This window comes from Acinonyx jubatus, chromosome D4 (assembly GCF_027475565.1).
Source record: "Acinonyx jubatus isolate Ajub_Pintada_27869175 chromosome D4, VMU_Ajub_asm_v1.0, whole genome shotgun sequence".
NCBI lineage: Eukaryota > Metazoa > Chordata > Mammalia > Carnivora > Felidae > Acinonyx > Acinonyx jubatus.
The window spans coordinates 51929146-51946248 of NC_069391.1; the positions used below are offsets into that span (position 1 = coordinate 51929146).

At 38.6% G+C, this 17103-nt stretch overlaps 1 protein-coding gene and 1 long non-coding RNA gene across 19 annotated transcripts in view; one reads left to right on the forward strand and one right to left on the reverse strand.

Annotated features, from left to right (window-relative positions):
- BNC2 (basonuclin 2) overlaps positions 1–17103 on the forward strand; it is a 436381-nt gene that overhangs the window by 90779 nt on the left and 328499 nt on the right. The gene's annotated exons all lie outside the window — the stretch shown is intronic.
- The window catches only part of LOC106969777 (uncharacterized), a 43914-nt gene continuing 33303 nt past the window's right edge, over positions 6493–17103 (reverse strand). The window contains exons 3-5 of the long non-coding RNA XR_008291176.1: positions 11972–12059; positions 10795–10862; positions 6493–7900 (exon numbers count right to left, since the gene is read on the reverse strand). This is a non-coding gene — a long non-coding RNA (uncharacterized LOC106969777). The remainder of the gene's footprint in view (positions 7901–10794; positions 10863–11971; positions 12060–17103) is intronic.

The following is a 17103-nucleotide window of genomic DNA, read 5'->3' on the forward strand; positions in this document are numbered from 1 at the left end:
TTGGGCTGTTGCATAGCTAAGGTTAGTAATGATCTAGTTTTAACATGGTTTTGATATTTTATTTGATCTACTTTAACATTTCTAGACATCATCAAAGGAAGATTGAATATAGTAGTGGTATAAATAAAGTAGAGATCTAATTTGTGAATTCTTAATTCAGGTTTGTTGTGTAGCTGTTGGGATCACATGCCAAAGTAAATAATACAAAGTAGTGCATATTGTTTGAAGCTTTTATTGGCTATTCCCAAATAGATCTTAAACCTAAATCAATATTATACATGTCCTGGGGGCACCTGGCTGGCTCACTCAGTAGAGCATACAACTCTTGATTTCAAGGTCGTGAGTTCAAGCCCCATGTTTGGCATAGAGCTTACTTAAAAAAGTGTCCTAAATAGTATAATTGTTTCATAGGCAACCTCAGCTTTAGGTAAATTTGTGGACTGTTGAACCTTATGATACACACAAGAGTAAACTTAAATGTAACATAAGTGTAAGTCCCTGTGATTTGCATAAGTTTTCTCTTCAGCATAAATATTGTACTCATAGAAAAATTGTTGTCCTAGAAGTTAGATTTTGATTATCAGAATATTTGTAGGACTAGAGGAGGATTTAAGGTTATGTTTATGTTTAGATTTAATTTGAATGGTAAGTTAAGATTTATAGTGAACAATGTGCAGAATGTTTTATTTACTTTTTCAAAGGTTTTGAATAAAAGCAACATCTGAATCTGATCTTTGGGAACCAAGTTCAAGAAATATGGTATAATTCTATTTTAATTGTTTCCCCTAATTGCACCTTATTTCTGTTTATTTGCAATGGTGTATTTAAGACATTAACATACTTAATAGCCTGTGATTGGATATATTTAACTTTCTACTAGGTTCATGCTTTCACATTTACAGACTCTGCGAACAGGAGCACCTAAGACCTGTCTTTTGCTTATATTACTGAACCGATTATACTCTGATGTTTTCATTACACGAAACACCCCTGTTTTACTTAGAGTAAATCCTTCTAAGAATTAGGGATGCTCAGTGTCTCTGACAGAATATTTACTTCTTAATTGATCCATTAATACATAAGTTCTTTTTTTTTTCAAAATTATTTATCGAGTTCATACTGTATGCTACAAAGTATAGTTGATGTAGTGGTGAACAAAACAGAGACACTTCTTCCTTGTCCTCAGAGTATCTTAAAGTGGGTAGGACCTTGTGATAAGTGCTGTGGAACCCTAAGCCCAGCGGTCCATCAGCACATGTAGTACCAGAGACTTACTAGAGTGACACCTCTGCTTCCTTTTTCTTTAGAGTTAGCCTGGTGAAGTGAAAGGGTCTGGGAAATGGGGCTAAAAATCCTCCTGGCACAAGGAACAACATTGGTAAAAGCCCAGAGTAAAGAGAAGACTCGGCACATTGGAAGACTAATATATTAAAACTTGGGGCAAGTAAAACTCAGATAATCAGAATTCTCATTTTTGGACCAGAACATTTTTCTTCCTCACTGGGGCACCTGGAGACTCAGTTAAGAATCAGACTCTTGATTTTGGCTCAGGTCATGATCTCACAGTTTGTGAGTTTGAGCCCTGCATGGGGCTCTGTCCTGGAAGCTCAGAGCCTGCTTGGGATTCTCTCTCTCTCCCTCTCTCTCTGCCATCCCCCTCTTGCACGTACGTTCTCTCTCTCTCTCAAAAATAACTAAAAAAACAAAAAAAAACCCCATTTTTCTTCAGTTTACTTTGATGAGAAGATGAGAAGTAACTACAAATTTATTGTTTGATTCCTGCCCCTCCATAACAGAAATACTAATTTATTTTAAAAAATTTGACTTGTATGTAACTAACAAAAATTTAAAACCACTCATAATTATAGCACCTAGAGATAACCTTACTTGTGATTTTGTAACCTTCCTGATTTTTTTCAATTTATCTTTAATTTTATAAAATTGAGATGATATTCAGTATACTATTTTGTAACTGACATTTTGAACTTAATATAAAAGTCATTAATTGCTTTCATAACCTTGGGGGGTAGTTGTTAAATATGAATTCTGATGGCCATACAGCATTCTGTCATGAGCCATTATTTATTTATAGAGCCCCCATATTTGAAAGATAGGTTGTTTCCAGCTTTTTGTTATTTTAAATACTGCTGCAATTAATGTATTTGTATTTAAATTTTTAAACTTTTCTTTAGGGCAATAAAAAGGTATGTCCAGGTGCCTGAGTGGCTTAGTCGGTTAAGAATCCTACTCTTGATCTTGGCTTAGGTCATGATCTCCCAGTTCATGAGATTGAGCCCTGAGCCCAGCTCTGTGCTGACATTGTGTGGAGCCTGCTTGGGATTCTCCCTCCACCCCCGCCCCTTCCCTGCATGCACGCACACACACAATCTCTCAAAATAAATAAATAAACTTTAAAACAAGGTATGTCCCCTCTACTGTGCCCCTGTTGTATATTTTGTCGATATAAGCTGCTTGTTTATTACCACCACCCCTGAAAATCAGTCCAGCCCTGATGACATGAGGTCTGGAATCTAGATCTTCAGATCTTTGGCATTTAGACCCATTCCAAGATACCTGCTTGAAGAACAAACCTGAAAATGAGCCCCATTAAATCCAAATAAATAAAAGCATACATTGAACTAGATGTTATATGCCTAGACATGAATGTAAGGCTAGTGTTGTTCAAGTTTTTTTTTTTTTTACAGTGCCCATATGTCTCTAGAAATGTTTTATCCAGGGAGTTTTTTTAAACAGCAGAATTAAATCTTTCATAGGGAATGTTCTTTAACTGTATGATTAAATAACCTTTCTGTCAGTGACTTGGAATATTATCTTAGTGTATAAATACCTATGTGGAGTTAAAAATCAAAAGAAAAATGTATGTGTTTCTTGGGTAAGCACTTTTTCTTAAAGATGCTGAGAAGATTGTTTTGCACAGAACCGTGTGGAAGATCCTACGGATAGGAACCAGTTGGCTTACAGTGGTTTTATTTTTTGTAGGTTGCATGCTGTTTCAGGACTGATATCCTGTTGTTTTTATCTGCTCATCCTGTGCCCATCTTACTGCTGAGCACATTATACTCAATAAATATTGCCCCCAAATACTTAAAAAAATAGCAGCTTTATTTAGATATAAGTCACATACCATTACTTTGCCTACTTATGGAGTGGTTTCATTGGTTTTTAGTGTATTCAGAATTGTGTAACCATTACCACAGTCAATTTTAGAATATTTTTATCACCTCGAAAAGAAAACTCCTACTCTTTAGCTGTCATCCCCAATGCTGCTATCCCCCTCCAGCTGTAGGCAGCCATTGGTCTACTTTGTCTTTGGATTTGCCTATTCTGGATATTTCATACAAATGGAATCATACTGTATATGACTATGTTCTTTAAGTTATATAATATATTCAAGATTTACCACGTTGTCTCATGTATTAGTACTTCATTTTTTTTGCCAAATAATACTCTATTGTGTTCCACCAGTTGATGGAACAAACCATTTTTAATAATTAAATGCATGTAGATAGGTTTGTACTACAAAGGCAAAAAGTAAGAAAGAAGTGAAATTGCAAGACCCCAAATTGGAGATGCCTTCAAAGATTGTTAGTGGTGAAGTTATATATAAGTAAGTTTAGAGTTAAGTTCATATGGTTTTTGGGTCAAAAAGAAGAATTATCATCACATCAATCAGGATATCTTGTCAGTTCTGTCTCTTGAATACTTCTTAAATTTGCTCTCTTCTCCATCTCTCTGGTAACTTATGTAAGCCACAGCTTTTGTTTGGTCATTGCCTTACCACTGTTATGCCCTACAGGAAGCGAAAGAAGGATTTCTTTCTTTGTTTTTTTTTTAATGTTTATTTATTTATTCTGAAAGAGAGATAGTGCATGCTCACAGGGGAGGAGCAGGGAGAGAGAGAATCCCAAGTAGACTTTGCACCACCAGTGCAGAGCCTGATGTGGGGCTCAACACAGGGCTCAAACTCACAACTGAGACCATGAGCTGAGCTGAAACCAAGAGTCAGATGCTTAACCAACTGAGCCACCCAGGTGTCCCAACAGGAGCATTTCTAAAATCAGCTTCCCTTAGGAGTCACAAGTCCTTAACACAGCCTACAAAGCTTGCCTCACATCAGTCCTTGCTGCCTTTCCCCCTCTTCCCTTTCTATTCTATATTTATTTTGTACTTAAGAGGGATAATGGAGTCCTTTCTGAAGTTGTTTGAACATCTTAGATTTCAGCTTGTACCACTTCAAGAACTATGCGTTAAGAACTCCTTTTGGAGCCTAGTGTAGTGGGAAAAGCTCATGAACTCTGGAGACCACTGAGCGTTGGAAACATACTTGTTTCCTTTAATTAAGCCTCTTACCTGCAAAATAGAGGGAATACCTTGCAAGTTGTTAGGAAGATTAAGGGAGATATTATGTGAAAGTATCTGGCACATAGAATGTGCTTAATAAACTATGTCCTTTCCACTTTTCACTTAGATTATCATTAGAATGTGGTGAGTGGCTTTGATCTGCCCCCCCTCCTTTTTTGCTGAATATAGAGACTGATACATTATGATGGTTGCCTGTAGTTTAGAGTTTTTTTCCTTCCAAAGTTTGTATCTTTGTCTCGACATTCTGTTTTTGTGAAGTCTCTAGCATTTTATTACTGCTCTAATACCTCTGCTAGCAGCAGTACCCCCAACCCATCCCTGCATATAAAAAGGCAATCGCTTATTCTTTTTCTTTTTCTTAAAACTTTGTGTCTGTATTTTTATATTTTTTCATTATGAAAGTAATCATTGTTCATTTAAAAAACAAGAAAAATGATGGGGCGCCTGGGTGGCTCAGTCGGTTAAGTGGCCGACTTCGGCTCAGGTCATGATCTTGCGGTCCGTGAGTTCCAGCCCCGCATCAGGCTCTGTGCTGACAGCTCAGAGCCTGGAGCCTGCTTTGGATTCTGTGTCTCCCTCTCTCTCTGTCCCTCCCCTGCTCATGCATGCTTTCTCTCTCTCAAAAATAAATAAACATTAAAAAAAAAAACAAGAAAAATGAGAAAATAAAGAAGAGATAAAACTTAGTTGCAAACCAATCACCTGCTCTAGTGTCCATTGTGTCTTATTACTTTCCAGACTGTTCTATGCACATATACATACACATGCCCATATTTTTTGAACCAGGAGTTGTATGATTATATTTTAATTGCTTTTCTACTTGCCCATGTATTTTTCAATGTTAGAGTCATGGAGGCATATAATTTTTTTATGGCCTCCTGGAATTACAGTGTCTGGGAGTACTGTGATTACAGTCGCTAATCTTTAAAAGAGTATTTAGTTTGTATCTAACTTTTGGTTTTTAGAAACAGTAGAGGCTTTGATTTTGAAGTCATGAGTGATTCTGATCCACTTTTTACCTTCTGAGTTAACAGTACTCATGAAATAATTTCCCTGAGATTTAATGCCGGATCCAGTTCAAACTTGCTTCTTCTACTTCGCACAGTTCTCTTGTGACGTAACAGTACTTTCTCTCCCGTCACTTACTTATTTTGTTCTTTATCTGGTGCTAGTTTCATAATATCTTTATACCCACACCTTCATTTTCTCTTTGTCCTATACTGGTGCCTTATCTGATCTTTAATTTTCTATTTAAACTTTTTTTTAATGTTTATTTATTTTTGAGAGAGAGAGAGAGAGAGAGAGGGAAACATAGAGACAGAGGAGGGGCAGAGAGAGAGAGGGAGACACAGAATCTGAAGCAGGCTCCAGGCTCTGATGCAGGACTTGAACTCACAAACCATGAGATTATGACCTGAACCGAAGTTGGATGATGAACTGACTGAGCCACCCAAGTTCCCCTCTTTTTTTTTTAAGTTTATTTATTTATTTATTTTAAGAGAGAGAGAGCGTGTGAGCGCGCGCACACACAAGCAGGGGAGGGGCAGAGGGAGAATCCCAAGCAGATTCTGCATAGTGCGGAGCCTGACGTAGGGCTCTAGCTCACCATCCAGGAAACTATAACCTGAGCTGAAACCCAAGCATTGGATGCTGAGTGGACCACCAGGTGCCCCTCTAATCTTTAATTTTCAAATAATCATACCTTCATATTGTGTAACATGTCTTTGCATTTCACCATTGATTCTTATTAAATTCATTAATTTCCATTTTATTTTCCATTTATTTTAATATTCCATTTATTTCCATTTCCACCTCACCCTAAATTTGTGATTATTTAAATATTTAATTTCATTAATTATTCTAAAAGAGAGTGCTTGCCTGTCTCTAAATAAAAGAATCAGGGGGATGCCTGGGTGGCTCAGTCAGTTAAGTGTTTGATTCTTGATTTCAGCTCAGGTCATTATCTCAGGGTTTATGAGATTGAGCCCCACATGGGGCTCTGTGCTAACAGCGTGAGCCTGTGTAGGATTTTCTCTCTCTTTCTTTGTCTCTGCCCCTGCCCTACTTGTGTATTCTCTTCCTCCCTCCCTCCCTCCCTCTCCCTCTCTCTCTCTCTCTCTCTCTCTCTGTCTCTCTCTCCCCCCCCCCAAATAAATAAACATTAAAAAAATAGATCTATTTGTGGGTCTGTTTTTGGCTCCTAGCCAGTTGATTATATCCTTAAGGAGCATCAGCCATTTTAAATATTTTTAATATGAAGCTCAGTAAATCATAGTGTATATGCTAAAGATAAGGCAATTAAATTTGAGCATGCATCTGAATCACTTAGAGGTCATGTTTAGTCACAAACTGCTGGGCCCTACTCCTAGATGTTTTGATCTGCTGATTTTTTTAAAGAAATTTATTTTGCGAGAGAGAGCGCGTGTGTGTGTGTGTGTGCGTACAAACGAAGGAGGGGTAGAGAGCTGGGGTTGGGGGAGCGGAGGTGGGGAGATGAGAATCCCAAGCAGGCTCCATGCTGTCAGCACAGAGCCCAACCCCATGAACTGTGAGATCATGACCTAAGCCAAAATCAAGAGTCAGATGCTTAACCTACTGAGCCACCCAGGCGCTCCTTGATTCTGCCAGTTTTGGGGAGGGCCTGAGTATTTGCCTTTCTGACAAGTCCCCAGGTGATGTTGATGCTGCTGGTCCTGAGACCATACTTTGAGAATAACTGTTCTTAAGGAACATAGAAATTATTCAATTGTTTGTACTCTCTGTACTTACATTCTTTTTCTCTTTACACTAGTGGATATGACAGATATAAGTGAGCATATTTTAGTAGAGCTGTTGCTATTTAAAAAACAAAACTTCTTAGTAAAAAGAGAAAGGTTCCTGCATATAGAGCTACAGCCTGGTTTGAGCTAGACCAGTAGACACAATGTTTGGAGTCCTAGTTTAGGGGCTTGGGTTGTTTGTTCCAAGACAGGTTTTCTTAAATCTCTTACAATCTTAGTTTCCTTGAAGAAAATGATTGCTACCAGGTCTCTCCTGTCTCTGCACTTCCTAAATCTTCAGGCAGCTCCTCAGTGTGTTTAAACAGGCTCACAGTGTCAAATACGTCAATTAGAAAATTCTTATGTATGTGGCTCAGTCGGTTAAGCGTGTGAGTTCGGCTCAGGTCATGATCTTGCGGTCTGTGAGTTTGAGCCCCCTGTCGGGCTCTGTGCTGACTGCTCAGAGCCTGGAGCCTGCTTCAGATTCTCTGTCTCCTTCTCTCTCTGCCCCTCCCCCGCTTGTGCCCTGTCTCTCTCTCTCTCAAAAATAAATTAATATTAAAAAAATTTTTTAAAGAAAGTGCTTATGTGTTATCAATAAATGTTCAAAGTAGTTTCAATAGAGGCATTATTTTAAGGTTTTATCATGATGGGGATTTAGAACTTGGAATCACAGATATTCCAAATGGCTTTGGACATCAGAGCTACAGGACAGCTGATGGTTCATTTGTCAGGTCTGCTAGAATATCAGGTTGAGCCTGGAAGAAAGGAGGAGGTGAGAGAGAAATTTAAAAATAATGGGAATTGAAAGTGTCTTTGGATGCATTTGATTCATTGGCTCTAGGTTCAGTTCAGTGTGCAATTCTCTGATTCCTTATCAGATAGATATAACTAGTAGTTGTTACATTTATTAGTGTACTGGCAGTTTGGACCTTTGGGTTTGAAGTTCTTTCTGCTTGACAGCTGAGATGGGGGAGATGTGTAAAACCTTTTGCAGGTGGCTGGCAGGCATATTATTTGTATTTCAAAGGAAAGGATGCTCTATTGGAAAAAACACAGACGAAAGGGCTTTTGTAGAGAATCACTTAGCATGTAGGTGTGTGAAAGGTGAAGCTATAGCAAGGCCTGGCAGCTGATGAGAACACAGAGTAAGACGAACAGGAAGTTTCTTCTAAGCACCTCAGCCTCTCCTGTGTATACTTGGTTAGTGCCACTGCGTGAGCCAGATGCTTCAGTTATATGGTAGAGACGAGTCTCTTGTTTTCTGTCACTCTGAGTTGGCATTTTAAATCTTTTTAGAAAGTCCTTTTGACTGTTCTTTATTATTGTTGTGTGCTCTGCCTTACCCCCTCCCCCCTTTTTTTGATGGCATGACATGTGTGGTCTTCTTTTCTTGTCATAAATGAGGAGAAAATTTTAGTAGAGTAGGAAACCTTATGACCCAGAAAACATTTGCCTGAAGTGTTCCCATGTGAGCAATGGGCATGGGCATATACTAAAAGAGAGAGGGAAAAAAAAGGCTTTTTGTTGAGAGTGACAGGCAGACACTGTTAAGCAAAGTTTAACTTAAATCCTTTCATTGATATTGGAAAGTCATAAGCCTTCATATGACACTGCCACATTCGACTCACTGTGTGATCTGGAGCTCTGTAGCTAGTACCGTAGTGTGTGTGTGTGTGTGTGTGTGTGTGTGTGTGTGTGTACAGTGTAAACATTTTATGAACTGCAGTGTCTGATCCATCCGTCTGTCTGGGCAAGAATGTCCCTTGATAGTAAAAAGAGCAGCAATCAGGACAGAATTGGTCAATGCGGCATGTCTAATGGTAGGAAGATATTTGAAGGACTCGCTATAGACACAATAGTCTCTCTAAATAGCCTCTTTGCACCCGGAGTCTTATTGCAAACAGGTTCATTAAGGAGAGACATTCTGACACACAGCATCACAGTAATGAAAGTAGCTCTGTTTTTCTAATATTGTATCTTGCCACTTCAGTTATGCTGCTAGTACAAGATTTCCCTTGTGTTGTTGTATATTTCTCCAGAAAAAGAATCAGTCTTCATAGAATATACAATTATTTTGTACAGGAATGTATAACTCATACCTAAGATCCAGTCTTCCCTGTTTATGTGCACTAGTGCAAAAATAATTGGCAAACACATCTTCCAGACCAAAAGATTCCAGCACCTTCAATTTGTTGGGCTAGAAGATGTTGAACCAGAGTTATAATAAACTTAAAAAAAATGTGTAATGTTCAAAATGGGTTTGTGATCAATCATAAAAGAAAAAAAATATTAGTACAGTTTCCCATGAGGTGTAATTTTTTTCCTAGGGTTTTAGCCAACTCCAGTATAGTATCTGTTCAAAGAGGGGGAAAATGCAAAAGGTTTTCATCCACCAAGCTTAACATATAACTACTATATGAAGACTTAAGCTATTGGATTTTCTGCCTGTTAATGTACAGCATGAACATTATGAACATGGAAAAAAAAGGTTATATTGGTTTAAAAGTGGATATGGAAAATTTAATGTGCTCAAGTGGGAACAATGGCATATTAAAAAAAACACTCATGACACAGATCTAATAATTCACTTGCCCCTGTAGGAGAAGGGTATCAGCTCTGATACTGGCTCATAGTTTATTTTTATATATACCTCTGGTCCCTGCAGTATACCCGGTGTGTGGGTTCCAGAGAAAAGAAAGAAAATAATCTGTAGGGAAATCAGCCTGGAAACCTTTCATTAAATACATTGTACTTTGTATTGTGTCATTCACAGAATCTTCAAGAAATAAAGAAAGGAAAAACCTGTTATCAGTCTGCATATGTGAAATATTATATTTGAATACTATCATTTGTTTTAAGATTAAGGCAGAGGCTGCAGACATATTAGTTATTATTCACTTACACCTGGTAGATAATGCAACAGGGATTTAAAAATTCTTTTTCCATTTCTAGTCCCCACCTTCCTGCCTGCCTCCCTCCCCCCAGACAATGGCAAAGATACTGCTTTAACTTAAAGCGGTGCTGGCTAAAATGTTTTCATGTTGGAAATGTTGCTTCTTTATAGAGGATTGGGGTGCTGAGGGTAATAAAATCAGTCTTAAAATTCTTGGGGGTGTTTATCTGTCATTTAGCAAAAGATACATTTCTAGGGAAAATTGGATAAAGTGTTAAATACATTCTTCCATGAGAAAAATATACACGCTAGGGGTGTAACTATGAATAGTGACACCTTTATCAAGTTGAATGTCCTTTGGAGTAAGCCTTTGTCTTGTCATTATAGTTCATGTATTGCTGTTGGTGGGCCTTTAAAATCTGTAAACGTCTTATCTTTTTTGCTGACTATTCATGCAGGATACGCTAGGCAAGCCAACTGTGACACATATTCTGCCTATACTTGTAGCTGTCTCTTGGACGAAAATGAACACACATCTTAAACCTAAACCTTGGGTGCCATATAACAGTATTTAACAGACTTCCAGAATAGCAGATATTAAGTTTGGTTTTGATTTCAGATACCTGGGAGCACATTGTCCTACACAGTCTGTTGAAAGATTTATTAATTCTGTGGTAGCTTGTGTTGAAAACCATATTTTAAGTATAGAAGGATATAAGCCTATCAGTCTCACCAGACTGATAACTTTTTTCATACCTGTTAGACTCAGTGCCACCTCTTGGCCTCAGGACAGATACAGCACATTCCACTCCAGATTAGGTCACCTTGCTCAGAAAAAAAAATATTGTATGAATTGGGGGAGGGATACAAAGCTTTTCAAGTGAATCAACCCCTGGGAGATTGGTTATCACAGTCACTGTGGGTAAGCCCCTAATTTGGAGGTAGTTGTTCCAGTGTTCACGTGGATCATTTCAGTTTTGGCTCTTTTCCTCCAAGTGCCTGTCTTTTGAGTTCTTAAGCCATAGACCAAATTAATTTAAAGATGTTGATGTCATATAGTACTTACGATTTGGAAATGCTTTCTGACTATGGATCATGAGGAAAGAAAAGTGTCTATTTTCAAGAGTGGATGACCTTTAGGGAGAGATTTCTTATTCCCACCATCTCTTTTTCACTTAAACAGAAGAGCACAACTAGCCCATCTCTGTCAACATTGAGGGTTGGCCCTGATTTTTTAAGTGACAGTGGATGGGCGTCCCTGGTCAACTCTCCCATATCTCTGGATGACCAGTCTGTCACATTCTGAGATCTGGAGCTCACCTAGATTTGACACAGTACTGTGTCAAGTGTCCTGCTGTTGAAGTGCTTCAGGAAGGAATGAGCTTTCTGTTTCTAGTCATGACTGTTGGGTCTAACATTTATTTGAGTGCAAGTAATTCATTGAGCAAACCATTGGGCTGCATGCCCACCTGCAGCCCCTCTTTCCAGCTTCCTCCTTCTCAGGGGTTCCAGACTCAGGGATTTTTCCTAGAGCACTTCTTGGAGTCTGGAAATACCCCGCTGGGTGGTGCGCACTTCACAGCACCAGGGTTTTCTCAGGATCTCAGACAAGCTTGAATGGCAGTGAAGCTCCGTCCATGTTAATGTAGTAAGAGGTGGCACATTTGCTGCTAATTGAGTGCTTACTGCATCCTGCTCAGTGATTTACATGCATCATTGTTGAGTCTTCACATTAAGCTGGTGAAATGGAGACTACTTTTCTCCCATTTGCAGGTGGGGAAACTATGTCACTAGTAAGGGACAGCACTGGGATTTTCAGATCGAAGCCTGATCTTACTCTGAAGCCCATATCCCTTACTGTTGTACTGACAACACATCCTAAGCTGTGTGGCCTCTTTGAGCTCTGCTCCCCCTTCCCTTGGCTCTCACTCACTATAGAATGACTTCTTCCCAGCGCTTTGGGGCCAGTCTTCTCCTAGTCAGGTGACTGTTAGTCCTTCCTGGAGTGAGCTGCATTTTCCCTATCAGCAAAACAAGGGAGAGTGATTCTCTTACTTAACCTGTTGTTGTAAATAGATAATGAGGTAATGTCTCTGAAAGCACATGTTACTTATTGGTCATCTTCTTTCTGTCAGGCACTGTACTGGAACCTCCAGCACAGCAGTGACATGGACTGACACAGTCCCTGCAAGCCCTTGTAAAGCTTGCAGACCTCTGGACACCACAAGACACTGAAGCAAAAAGTTACAAAATATCATAACTGTGCACCTCATATTTAAACCATCCACAGATGTTAAACTGACTTCGAGTTTAAGTCATGGTCTGTACAGGTGCTGGACTTTTTCAGGGTCCTATTGGTAATTTTCAAAGAAAGCCCATTGCTTTCTTTGGTGTCGCCTTTTTTTTTTTTTTTTAACCTAAATCCTCTAACATTGTTCTCCAGAGTTCTGCCCTCTGCCTGCTTCTCAGCTTTCTTTTTCCCTTTCTCCTTCTCTCCTCTCTGTGCCCCCATTTCTTAGTTCCCTACCTTTGCCTATTCTCCTTTCTACCATGCTCTGATTTCTGAACCCAGTTTAAATTTAATCCTTCTTCATATCCCACCTTGTCTTCACTGGCTTTAAGTCCTACCCCTCTTTTGATAAATATTTTTTTAAAACATTGAGCCCAATTTTACATTTATTTTTGCTTGTGTAGGCAATCTGCCTATTTCTCCAGTTAGAATGGAAGTTCTCTGAGGGTAGGGGCCACTTCTTTGTCTCTCTAGTACCCATCCCAGGCACAAGTATGTTTTCAAATATTGAAGTAAATTTGATTTTCTCCTCTTCTTCTCTGAAACAGCTCATCCTTTTTTGTCTCTAACATTTTCTCTTCATGTTCAGTTGGCCCATTGAACCAAACACTACATATATCTCTCAACTCCTTTTTTCTAATTCTTAACTGTCTGCAGTGTCCTCATCCAGATTCCATTCCTTCCAGACACTCTCACAGCTCCCTGTCAGTCACCATCTTCTAGGTAGGTGATCACCTTAGGAGAAGGTTCCCTGGTATCCCTGGTTACTGCCACTATTTGGTGTAAGTTCTTACCGACTTCCTTATCTAAATCACATAACTGGTCTTGTTACCTCTTTCCCTGAACCAGTAATCCTTCTAAAACCTAGATCTGATCATGTCAGATCTTAAATGCCTTTGATAGCTACTAAAGTATTTACTAGTGAAATGATACTTTGGGATTTTTAAATTATCCATTGGAGGAGGGGAAGTTAAGGGGGTATTAGGGGGAGTATAGGTGAAATAAGACTGACCATGTCCTGATAATTGTTGAAGCTGATGGTGTGGCTTACACCACGTTGGTATATGTTTGAAAACTTCATTAATACAATTAAAAAATAAAACACAGAAAACTTTGTACAATATATAGATAATGTCTGAACTTCTTGGCAGAGCATGTAGTGCTCTCATACCTGTCTCCCCAGTGTCTCTTTTGGCTTCTGAGATCCCTCAACCCCATAGACTGACTCTGCAGCTCTCCCTGTCCTCAGCATTGATTAGAGAGCCTCAGCTCTATGAATAAATCCTCCCTTGACTACTTCATTAGCCTGATTGGGGTCTTCTCTACTTTTGGCTTCCATATCCCTTTGAAAGACCATCATTAAAAAGCCCATAATATTGCTTCTTTGTGTATTGCTGTGCTGCTTACCCTCAACTCATCATTGAGGACTGCCCAAACCAAGAAGGTTCCTTCCTACTGCCCCACTTCTAGTTTCAGGTCACCTGCTGCCTGCCTGTTGAGTGTTAGACGCTTAATGAATGCTTGAGATAGAATCTAGTAGTTACTTCTGGCCTGTAACATGGGGAGAATTCACCATCCAGCATTTGGGGCTAACTTTGGTAGTGGATTCCTTTCCTCTTCATTCCCAAGTCCATCCCAGCCTCTTCCCAGGGAATGAAGTGTATATGCATATCCTTAAGAGGATGATAGGTAAACTGTACTGTACAAGTGCAAGGTACCCAAATGTTCATTAGCATGTCAAAATAAAACCCTTTGCCCAGATTTGACCAGCTTTTATCTCTTTTTAATTGTGGGTTTTAAAATTGTCAGGCTCTACATTTAGACTTATGAGGTCTCCCTCCCTCTTTTTGGTCCACTTCATAAAACTGGGTGAGGGAGTTGTCTTTGCCACCTATGCTTTGTGGGAGGACATCTTCAGCCAGCCTTCTGCCAGAGCCCATTCTAAAGGCCCTACGGCTAGGCTCTAAGATGAGCAGAAGAATAACCCTTTTATCAACCTTTACAATGTATTTCACTTATTTCTGGCCACTTAGTTATTCTAAACTCCAATACAACTGTGGAGCCCAGAGTTAAAAGTAGAAAATGTTTAAAAGATTTGAGAAATGAACTGATTTTTGTGGCCAGGAGAAGTGAAGACCAAGGTATGAGTTAATCACGGTTTCCAAACACATGAAATAATTTTACATGGAAGGTGGTGCCAGCTGTTAGCCATTTGAGTGAAAACAAACAAAAGGACTTAGGTTGCAGCTGGAGGGATTTTAGTTAGGTAGAAATTTTTCATTAAGTGGTTCTGGGTGGGAACTGGGTTCCCATCCCAGTAGATTGTTGATTTAGGTCCAGATTGGAGGGCAGTAAGGTGGATTTGAGGACTTTAAGCATCCTGAAAATTGGGCTTTGTGATTTAAAAAATCAGCAGCTGTGAATGCCCTCTGTGCGCAGTGCTTGTAGAATGAGGATTCCCTCCTTCCTCCCACCTTCCCCCAAGTTGAAAGAAATTAACCTCAATTAAAGAAAATAGTGATGGATGGCTACAGAGATAAATATGATATATCACACAGGAAAAACTACATTAAAAGAACATTAAAGTTGGGACAGAAAGCACTAAAAATGGAAAAATTCACAGTTAAGGTTGAAAACTGATATTGTTTACATCTCTGCTAATATGTAGACCTAACAGGACACATTAAGAAATTATGCTTTGAGTATGCTCTGTTATGCTAAGAAGTTAGTTTTTTGACTTCACACACTCAGCTTAATATACAGTTTCGTTGCCCAGCTTTAATTAAGGCATCGTCCATGAATGATTATAGCCCATGGAAAAAAACCTGTTACTTTTACCAGAAGAGTTTTTGTGTTTGTTTAAATATGAAGTTTTGGAGGGGGCCAGGTGGTGTTTCTGTGACTCTGTGCTTTGCTTTGCTTTTCCTTGTCTCTTTTTTCTTTTTTTTCTTTTCTTTCAAGATTTTATTTTTAAGTAATCTCTACACCCAGCATGGGGCTTGACTTTACAACTCCAAGGTCAAGTCACATATTCTACTGACTGAGCCAGTCAGGCACCCCAACTTCCTTTTTTTTTTAAATGTTTGTTTGTTTGTTTGTTTGTTTAATTTATTGGAGAGAAACAGAGTGTGAGCCAGGGAATGGCAATGAGAGAGGGAGACACAGAATCCGAAGCAGGCTCCAGGCCCTGAGCTGTCAGCACAGAGCATGACGTGGGGCTCAAATCCATGGACAGTGAGATCATGACCTGACCCGAAGTTGGCTGCTTAACCAGCTGAGCCACCCAGGCACCCCTGGGCAAGCCTATTTTAGCTTTTCTAAAGTCAAGAATTTCTTTTGTAAAGCTATGAGGTTTTTTTTACTAAAATATTAATAACTTATGAACAGTTTTAATAATTTTGAGTGATACACATATGTATTTGTATGTATTGAAAATAAAATTTAGCTTTTATCCCTTTGCTCTAGGAGTGGTTTTTTACTGCTCAAAAATAGATCTAAAATTTCATTATGTATTTTTTAAACAAATTACTACATTGTAACAGCCATAATCAGAATCAAATCCAGTCACATTTTTAATTTACATCACATTGTGATACTAGAAAATCATCTTTCTGTAAAGCTCTTACCTAGTAAGATTTATCTGCTTACTGTGGTTTTTTGTGTGTATTTACATGTGTGTTCACTGTACTCAAAGGGGTCTGGAATAGCATGGTTTCGATGTAGGGTATAGAGTAAATATTTGTGTAGGGTAGAGCTTGAAGAGTACAAAACTTAATCAGTCTTTAGCTTCTCCATCCCTTCCCCTGACTCTGAAGAGTTGCTACCTTTGCCTGTACTAAGAACCAAAATAACAAAATACTACCTTCCAAAAACCCTAGCATGTATGCTAATGCTAAGTTTTATATGCTTCCTGAAGAGGATGAATCTCTCTCTCCCCTCCCCACCTCGCCCCCTCCTCTTCTTGCTCTCTCTTTCCATTTTGGGGGGAATTTTGAGTTCCTTCATTGACCACAAGCTTATTTGTGGAATGGGACAGTGAAAATTAACTATTTCTGAAATCACTGAGCTATGAAGAACAAATTAAATTTAACAAATTTAGTTACTAATTCTTAAAATTTTGTTTTTGATGCAGAAAGAGAATATGCTTTTTATTAAAAAAGTATATATAGGTAAATAAAATCATACCAACTTGTATAATCTACATTAATAAAATAGCAGATGGGTTAAAAGTGTTTCATTAGTAATTTTAAGGAAGGAAATATGAACCACAATTGTTATAGAAGTTTTCTATTTTTCTTATTGAGTCAAATGAAATTGCCCTAAGTGAAATGATTATTAGCCAGTAGAATTTATTGCATACTGACCTGGGTAATATCAATTTGGGTTCATGACAGGGATATACTCATGGTCTCTTGTCACAGATTTTTAGGTTGATTTTCTTCCTAGATAAATGAGTTTTGTTTCCAGTTAATTAAAAGAAAAAGCTCAGGAAGCTAAACATTCAGAGTGAGAGAGAGAGAGAGTTAGTTGAAAATAAAAAATGAAACCACTTTCTGGTGGTTTCTTTAGGACACCATGCAGTCTCTGTTTCTTAGTACAGAAAATAAAACCTGTAAGCCTATTTGGGGTTTTAAATGTGATATAAATGTAACGTATCATCATAAGTATGCAAACATGTCTTAAAACACGGTTTTGTATGGAAGCAATTACTGGCAGTGAGTGAGCTACACACCCCAAGAATGGGTTGGGGCCAAATAATCGCACGTTTCTAAACA